This window comes from Centrocercus urophasianus, unplaced genomic scaffold (assembly GCF_019232065.1).
Source record: "Centrocercus urophasianus isolate 14NV4802_14NV808 unplaced genomic scaffold, USGS_Curo_1.0 seq_73, whole genome shotgun sequence".
NCBI classification, from domain to species: Eukaryota; Metazoa; Chordata; class Aves; order Galliformes; family Phasianidae; genus Centrocercus; species Centrocercus urophasianus.
Window position 1 is genome coordinate 10,167,648 of NW_024885344.1, and position 10,159 is coordinate 10,177,806.

Below are 10,159 nucleotides of genomic sequence, written 5' to 3' on the forward strand. Positions count from 1 at the left end.
TATGGGATCATGGGACAGATACTGACAGAAAGAAAACTTCTTATTTGAATAGTTTTGGCTCTTCTCTACAGCTTGACATCAGGAAGGGTAAAGGAGAGGAAAAAATTGTCAGCTCACTTCTCTCCTGCTCCCCACCATCTCAGAGTGCATAATGTTCATACGATAATTAGATTTGTTTTTCAGTATCATTGGGTGTTACTGTCCCCTTGGAACAGCCTTGGGGAAGATATTCTCCTGTAAGTTTTCTGCTGAATGAAATGAATACTAACCTACTACTGTTTGGTTTTTTTTCTTACAGGAATGAAACTGTTTTGCACCAGTTCTGTTGCCCAGCAGCTGACGCAGAGCAGAAGCCTTCATCTCCAGACTCTTCACCAAGGTGGGAAACTGCTGCCAGATAAACAGATACATAGATAAACTTTCTTCTTCATCTTCTCCTGCTTTCTCATCTCCCAGCAGTATCTCACTAATGGGAGACAAAACTCACATATTATACACTCCGATCCTCTTCCACCCTCCCTTATGCACCACATCCCCTGCACTACTGTCCCTCTCTTTTCACTTCCAGATATTACTCCTTCAGTTTAATTGCTCAGAACCCCCTCTGGTCTCAACTCACGAGTATCTTCTCACTTCCAATACAAACTTTCAGCCTTCCTTCCAACACCTGCTTTGATTAACCCACATCCATATTTGTATATTTTCTGACTTTTCTTCGTCACTTTGACAGTGATATACACATGCCTCACTCTTCTCCTTCAAAATAGTTACCCTACATTATAAGTTAGTTGGGCACACAGTGGTAGAAACCCACAACATTTAACCTACAGTAAAAGTCATCAAATAAACTCAAGGTTCTGTCTCACTGGGGCATACATGGTATCTGTTTCCTCTATCCCACATATGCCTGGAGTGAGAGCTGATCTCTCAGAAGCGCTCCACTGGGATCTTATTTGTCCATAACAACTGAGATAGCCTGAGGCAGAGGGGCACAGTTTCACAGAACACGCAGCTGAAATGGTTTGAACTTGCCAGGTCAGTTATAGACTGGAGCTATTAGCTGCTACCAACTTCTATTAAATGCAGACAGGGTTGGGCACATGCAGACAGCAGTTGTTGCAGCTGTCCTTCATCAGTGAAGGACATTCGTGCCAAAACCAAGGGCTCCAAGGAGCATCAAAGGCACTCAGGATTCACACACACGATAGTTTCCATGCTCACCTTGTCCCTCCATTCTTGCCATCTTGTTCTCTGCTCTTACACCTCAGTTTCACAGGCCTGCTCCATTTTCTCATGACTCATCACCCTCTTGTACACAGTAAACAGGTTCCTTTGAAGATTTCCCACATCACACTGCTAGACCTTTACGTCTGGCTTTTGGCATTGGTATAAGAAGCTTGAGTTACGGGAAAGGGCTCTGAACAGAATGGGGCAGCTGAATTGCAGTAGCAAGTCTATAGCATTTTTGAAATCATGTTTCTTTTGTTTGTTCTGCTCACTGGAGCAGGCTGTGATTTCTGATTTCCTTCCAAGGAAAAGTGTGACTGCTGGACAGCTGTGAAGAGAACAGGTGTGCATGTTTGTGTATATACAAAAGCAGGATTAAGCTACACTTGGAGACAGAGTAAAGGAGTGAGACCCCTCATGCCCATCTGTGTATGAAGGTGGAAGGGTTAACAGCCCATGATGTCTATGCTGCAGACTCTCAAACATTGGTAAAGGTTGTGTGGCAGCCCCATGAGATGTTTGCAGCTGTATCTCATACCAGATGAAGAGGTGCTGGCTGTCACCATACCCTGATCCTTGAGTCTGATCTGTCCCAGCCCCCATCTTATTTCTGATCAACTCCCTTCGTTTCTACCATTTTCTTATTCTACAAGGCTGTCATTACCTCAGTGTCTTGAAGTCTAGGGTAATTTTTGTCATACTGATGTATCATCGTTTTTGGCCCAATCATTCAAAAGGCCCTGTCCGTCTTTGAGTCTCAGTTTGTCTGCCCACCTTGTGCTGGGAACCACCAAATTTCCCACGCAGGGTTTGGCAGAAAAATCGACGAGAAACAATAATTTATTCTAGTAATTTAACAACTTGGCAAGTTGCATCCAAAGATGAGTCTGAATCAGGGAAGTCAAAAGAGGAGATGAATGAAATTGACCCCTACAGTATGTTGCATCTGAGGTTTCAGTTGAGGGGCCTCTCATACTGTTCTTCATCTGTCCTTTTTTTCTGTAAGCTAGACTGTCTTTTGTAGCTTGCTCCCATGCTCACTTGTAGCAGGACTCCTGCTTTCCTTACTTTCTTTCTAAGGCTTTCTCTTTTCCTTTCCATTTCTAATGCCCTGAGCCCCAATAGAAGCTCCAAGCCTGTCTGCATGTGGCTCAATATTCTGGGGAGAGACAAAAACGGTTGAAGTCACTGTGATTGTTTGAAGACAAGAAACAGTCGCACAGATTTTTGCTTTTTGAAACAGAACAGCTTTTATGTGCAATCTCTGTGTGTAATGGCTTCAGGTGAGAAGAGTATCCCCCCTTAACGCTCTGTGCAAGGAGAAAGGCAGAGCACATGCAGGACTATTAAGCTCACTGCTTAAATTTATGTTGGACAGAACACATCTCCTAGCCTCTGACAGGTCCTGCAGTCTTCCGTGGGCATGCTTGGTTCCTGAAGCAGTGAGGAGGACAAGACAAATGGCAGAACAGGGAAACCACAGGGTCACCATAGAGCTCTTGTCTATAGCTGATAGTTATGTTACTCTGGAATGGCTCGATGCACTGCTGAGAGAAGCTCATCAGATCATTTACAGAGGCTGTCACCCTGCTCAAATCATGAGCAAGCTCTCTTTTGAACTGAGGCAGAACAAAATCAAGTCTGAAATATGTGGGTAAGACAGCCTGAATAGGAAATCAGTTCCTGGGTGAACCAGGAATATCACTAAATAAGACCATCAGGACTCCTGGTGGGAGAGCATGAGACACAGCATCTCCCTGTGCAGTTGTCCTGAGCCCCACTGAGAAGACAACTAGTCACAAGTGATGTTGTGGTGAATTTGATAAACCAGCTTGGGTTTCTTCTTTGTTTTTCCCCTCCTTGATCAGGCATTTCCCTAAATGAGATAAATCCTGTCAGAACTGATGCCACTAATAACCATCAACGGTCTAGTTTTAATTAGAGTTTGCTTCATTAATGCCCCAACTCCTCTCAGTGCGGCAGATTAAATAATGGACTTGCAGCTCATTTACACAAACCCCCAAACTGCAGGACTGAGCTGCAATCCCTTAATTAAACAGCCTGGCTGATCCCTACCGCTGCCTCGGCTCATCAGTCTAAGCCGATTAAAGAGAATAGGGACTAATAAAGAGCATAAACAGGGAAATGACTCTCATCTCTTCAAGGGACTTGGAGACTCCAGCAATGATCAGCTGATGTTTCCTCCTCTACCTTACCTTACCTCAGCCCACCTCATCTCATCTGGGACCTGCAAGAACAGTCTGGCTATCAATGAGAACCCAATCTCATCTAGGGAGAAAGAGAGAACAGGGGCAGCAGGAAGGTAAAATAGCAGGGAAGGTGAAGACAAAGAGGAGTGTCTAATTCAAGGCAATAAGATCATCTGACTTCAGGACAGATGAGTTAGAGCAGCCACACAGCTCAAAAGTGAGTCAGAAGGAGAAGGAAACGCTAGGAGATTGGTTGTTACGATCAGCCTGCAAAAACACCTTGATTCTGCTTGTGTTTTATCATAGTCATTGTCTGTTCTTCTTGTGTTGTCTTCCCTGCAGTTTGTCCTACTAGATTTCTGATTCTTTCTTTGCTACCCATCCAGTTGAAGAAGACTTGGCTTCACGTGGGTAGGAATGATTGGGAACAGACCAGCATCTAACCACTTGGCAGAAGCCAACTTGATGAAGCAGCTGCAATCATTCTCACTTGTACTGTTCAGCATTGCTTCACTGACTGCCACTCGTCTTCTTCCCCCCAGTACATGAATTAATCATTGTGGGGAATGGGGCTGGGTGTTGCAGTTTTGTGAGTTTAGCAATGTGAATTTCCTACCTGGCCGCTGAGTTGATGCTGTAGGCCAGGAGCTTTTAGGGTACAGATGTGAAACCAGAGCTTACCCCTAGGAAGCCCAGAGACGGTGTGAGGTGGTGGCAGCAGCAGGCAGATTGCTGTCACCAAGCTCTGCTTAAGGCTTCTCTATTTCAAAGTATTGTGCAAACACGGGGAATGCACAACCATTTCTGCACTGGGTCTGTGCACCACTGACTTTGTGATTGTCTGACTTTCAGATTGGGCGTTCCACTAGAGATGTCAGAGATAGGGCTGAGGGGAATGAGGAGACTCCATGAAAGCACCGTAGGAACTAACCCTACTCCTTTGCTGAGGTGCTGATTAGACTGTTATTTAGCTAAACCCTATAATTTCATAAAGCAACTTCTCTTTTTCTTGCTGGCTTCTGCCTGTTAATGGCAAGGTTTCATTCTAAGGATTTGAATAGCCTCATAATTGCATTTCCCACTTCTCCCAGTCTCACACAGTGGAGACTGGTGTCCCACAACAATGACTTTAAAATGTGTCCAGCAGCAGCCCAGCTCTAACAGGATTACATACCATTTGCTTTTGTGTGAGGTAATAGCGCTGAGATGAGAAAGATTTGTTTCTATTAGTGTAATGAGAGGAAGTGGTGGAGTCACAATTAGAGGGAAGAGTACATTCATTCAGTTGCTTTTCACAGGCTTTTTGGTGCCTGCCTCAGACTTGCCTGTGGTGCCAAAAAGGAAATCAGCAGAAAATCACCTGTGCTCCAGTATGAGAAATGTTTTACATAAAACATTAAGTGCTTGGGGCAGGTCTGCTTTGGCAACAGACATCATGGGGACTGCACTGGAAGTTTGAATTATTCTCGGATCCCATCCAGGTGATGGGATGGGATCTGAGCACAATTGTCTGAAGGGCAGTATCAGTCCTCAGAAAAATCTTTGGGAAGGAGTGATGTTCCACCTGTATTTGTGGAAGAAATATGGTACTTGCTATCTGATAGAAGTACTGGTGAGACCTGACCTATTTTTTCCTATTTTAAGGAAAGGAGGCATAGTCTTCCCAGGGAGAGGAGATCAGGGGTCTGAACAAGAGCTGGGATCTGAAACATTTATGGAAAAGTTGGGCAGGCTCTGCTCACACTGCTCTGCTCACATTTGTGCAGAACATTTCTCATGAGATGTAACTTTCCAGTACAGATAGTGTTGCTTAGTTCAGGATTGAAACACAATCAGTGCAACTGGCAAGTGTTTGCTTCATGATTATGATCCAATTAAACTGCAACTCAATATAGTTTAAACTTCAAACAGCTGTGTACTCATTTCTAAAGAGCCTTCTGAATTAGCTGCTGTTACAGATTGGTTACTGCTTGGCATCATAGCACCAATTAGTGGTAAGGAGATATGAAAATCATTGGATGCATCTCCAAGTCAGCCTTCCCTGCAGTTCTGATGAAACTCCCTATTGTCCTGTTTTGACTGTTACCAAAGTATTCAAATGGAAATATCTGTTCTTGTTGGAAGGGGTCCTTTGTACTTGTTGCTCCACTGCTGCATGTGGGAGGGTGAAAAGTGGATGGACAGACTTTAGACAGTTCTTTGAAATCAAACCTTCAGAATTCTTTCCTCACAGCATTCTGAGCTGCACCACAGTAAGCTACACCTTAAAAAAACACATGGTTATAAACAAAATCTGATTTGTTTTACTTCTGGGCATCTGTTGTCTATGACTCTTCATATGTCTTTACCTGAACTCACTGTTCAGAGACAGAACATGCATTTGTTCAGTATCCTATGAAGTATTTCTAGAAGGCACTGACATGAATGTTATCCACATGCACAAGTCACAGCATCACATCACATCTCTCTTTATCTCCTCTCTGCTGTAGCCTGTGCTAAATGCACTACCAGTCAGATCCACCTGAGAAAGCCACGTTGTGTTCAGTTTGTGACTGCAGTAACCCTTAAGACTGAGGGCCATTAATTTTGTGGGAATTGAACTGCTCTCCAAGTTAATTCTCCTTTTGGAATACCACCAGAGTATCGTGGGAGAAAAAAATAATCCATTGGGGAATGATAATTTTCCACCAATATCCACCACTCTTAAAGCATTACAGGAAAACAGCTGAGCTGCACAACATTGTGTCTGAACCTGTGAAAGACTGACCTTGTCTGACAGAAAAAAAGCGAATCCAGTTCATGAAATGGGAAATGAGCCTTTCTGGCTTAGGTTTGCAGGCAAGGTATTAGGTGTATAGCCTGGAGGTCAGTGCTTCATCTCATCTCAGAAACACTCAGTGGCTGTGGCCCAGGTGCGAAGCGCGATAATGATTCTAGTTTGTATCAAATAAAATTTATCACCTATCACACAAAACAGCGCAATAACTGAGTAATTGCCCCCCAGCTTGCAGTGTCAAGTGGAAGCTCACAGAATTAGTGGATTGTGGAGGCTGAATTCTTCTCTGACTCTTAACAGAGAACACTCCAGGTCAGGCTTACAGCACCTGCACATGCCAGTGTAAAGCAAGCCTCCATGCCCATGGACTGTTCCTTGTCTGTTCTGAAGACAAGAGACTTTATATGCAAAGCTCTTCTTCATTTGACTTTCATTCCAGCTGAAGATCTCCACAGCACTGTTTTGGAAAATACACAGGAGGAGTTTAAGCAACATTTCTGCTTTGTTAGCACATCCGGTTTGTGCTTCTTTTCTCATTCCTTTTCCTTATTGAGGTCACAGGCATGAAGAGAGGATTTTTTTCTGCTTCTTAACAGCTCATCTACTTCTTATTCTTTCCTCCCTGTAGACTTAATAATCCTCCGTTCAAGATATTACAATTGGAGTTTGTGGAGATGCTGCAGGCAGGGCTGGGTCAGCAAAGTTCACATAAATATTCCCCAGGATCAGTTGCCTGAATTTTGATTTCAGTCTAACACAGACACGTGGGTCAGAAGTAATATCTAGACCCAGACTAGAACTCTCTCTAAGCTTTTAGGGGTGTTTTATACAAGCATGACCAGCAGCATTAATTGCTTTGCAGAAACCTAGTTCCAGAACCACAAAGGTAGTTAGTGCATGTAGAAAAGTATGAACATACAATTATAAGAAAGAAATGTTTCAGAGAACATCCCTAACATTATAGTTACCAACAAGCTTGGGAATCTCTTGCAGGAAAATATAGTTGGCAATTCTGCTACGTGACCTAGAAGGAATGGCTCTTTCTGAAATTCACAAGAGGTGAGTTTCAGATGCAGTGCCTTGGTTCTGTGAAGGAGATCTACCAGGACTGAACATTTTCACACTATCTTCCACACAGGCATTTCTCTGCTTCTTGTCTCAAACCACTGATGCAACCCCTTTCAGGCAAATATGGAGAACACAAAGGTGAGGAGGTACAGTGAGGACTAGGGAGGCTCTTCAAAAAAATCCCTTACAGCAGTTGGAGTGTTCCTATCACATTGGTTGCTTTGTCTGACCTCTGTCAACACCTTTCTTAAAGCAGATGGCAGGAGAAAGAGGTCAAATGAAATCAGTCTGAAATATCATCTTTAGAAACTGCAAAAACAATTTTCAGACACTTTCACTGAGGGCCTGAGGCTGTGTCCAGCCATTGAGTGGCCACGTGTCCTTCCAATCCTTTCTTCATCCCTGTTGCTTCTGTTGCCTCCATGGATCCTGCCCTAGACTTGCAATCAAGCACTCTTCTCCCACATGCGACAGCAGTTCCCATTTTCCAGGCCACGAAGAATGGTAATGTCAGTAAATAGAGTTGATCATAGCCAAACCTCACAATAGCTATTTAGAATAATTTATTGCCTTAATTCTAGGTGATGAACTCATGACTTGCAGATAAACATCATCTTCCCCCCCCCCCTGTATTGCAAAGAATTTTCTGTCCATAACATGACAACTTCTCAGTACCAGTGGAATGCAACATTAACAGCTTCTGTATCCTGTGCTTTTGGTTTGATAACACCACAGAGCTGCTTGAGAAGAGGCAATAACTGCTTTGGAAATAGTCCTGCGTCTAGCGCTGAAAAATGGTCACAGACGGTTGATAAAGTAATAGCAGATGGACTGCATTGGAGCTAGCGCCATTCATTGAAATCCCCTACTGGTATCAACTGACCTGATCTGCATCAGTCAAGATCTTACCCCACTCCTAAAATTACAGATCTTCTGTGCACTGAGATGTGTTCTGTTGAACTCAGCAGGTGGTTTCTGTAGACCCTCTGTCCATGCATTTCTTCATGGCTCACAAGGCAGAGAATTTGGCAAAGGGATGGAAAAAAAGAGCCACTGAAAAAAGAAAGGAAGACAGATTCAGCCCAAGAAAGAAAGTAGAGCTACTGAAAGGAAAAACGATGGTATACATGCTACACAGAGAAAGAGAATGACAGAAAAGAAGGTAGCAGAAAAAGCAGGAAGTTAAAAAATAAGATAAATGAAAGAAGAAACAGAAAGGAACAAGAACATAGGAACAGGAGATAAATCAGAAATATTCCTGTTCATGCCAACATTCTTTGGCAGTGACAGCAATGAGGCTCTGGCCGTTTATCACAGTTTCTTGCAGTGTGGTGTCAATCCAAAGGTCTGGGGGTTTTTTTGTTTGTTTTTTGTTGGTTTTTTTTTTTTTTTGTATTCTGCAATACTTACTCACTCCTATGCAGGCTGATCTTCTGATCAGCCCTATGGGCAAGTTCTATGTTTTCCTGTTGGAAACACATGCCCATGCTTCCATGTTCTTTCTTCTGCCTGGCAAGCTTGCAGATTCTTAAGGAAGAACTGAGAAGTCTGAGATGCTGAAGAGGAACACATTGTACCACTGCTAAAGCCTCTTTCTTTGGGTTCTGCAGATGGCTAGATAGCTGAAGGAGAAGGAGTAAAAAAAAGATGGCAGATTTTTTGGGACTGTCATCCTGCCTGTTCAGAAGACTGCAGAAGTGCTGAGGTCCACCTCTTTCTTCTGTGAGAAAAGATCATCCTGAAAAAAAGCATCAAGACATAAACAGGAATTCAGACCAAGTGACCTTTGGGTGCCAAAATCCCCCCATCTCCATTTTGAGCTTGTGGATGTAGAAGCTGAATTGGATCTAAAACATGAAATGCAGTGCTATTGAATGATGCTAGTGAGGTCAAAAGAGCAGAGGATGGGATAAAAGTGGCAAGTAGCGGAACTGTGGGTAGAGAGGAACTTGCTGATTCTCACCCATAGATATTCTAGTAATGAAAATGCTTAGCCCATTTCCTAAAGCCTTCCACACAACTCTTTTCACTGTTTTGCAGGTAACCTGCCATTGTACTGGCTAAATGCAAAGTTAGTGCAGATGGGAAAATGAGGAGAGAGGCAGAGAGGAGATCCCTTCCAAGTTAAGCCATTCTATGATTCTATTACTCATGTTTAGAGGAAAGTTCCTAAGATGTCTAATGGGGGTAATGAGGATGACAACATTAGAGTGTAAGACAGCAAGATTTTGCCCTTTCTTAGGAACTGCCAATACAAATTTAAGACGAAGTAGAAGTGCTATTTAATACTGGCTTAATTTTATAGATTTAAGTCCCACTTCGTGTGAAACTACAACCTTATCTCCCAGGTACTTGAAGACATCACTAAGATGACATATGGGTTATTTAGTCCATACCAGTGGTCGTGGTCTTTAGAGCTGTCACTGAGGTGAGGTGTAAATTAAAGGCCATTTTGCATGACTGTAAATTAGACTGTAAATTCTAGACTGAGGAACTTAATTCTGGACACACAGATTGGAAGTGTGCTCTAGCAATTTCTAATGCTCTTTTCTCAGTAATTTAGTTCTCTCCATATATATTTTGTGTCATCATACTAAGGGAACTCCATGTGCCTAGTGACAAGAACTATGTGTAAGCTTCTTATATCACAAACTGGTATGTTGCAGCTTTCACGTAAACAGGTTGTGCTGATGTTATTATTGCCTGTCTGTCTGGGTAGACTGCCATCTCTCTTATCTCAGTTTTTGGGAAAAGAGGGAAGATGGGAGTAGGTTTCTTTATGTACACGTTTCTGAACATTTACTCTTCTGCACATCTCTTCGAGTGTGACTGCAGAATATAACAGATGCCTGTATTTTCTCACAATACACTAATGTGA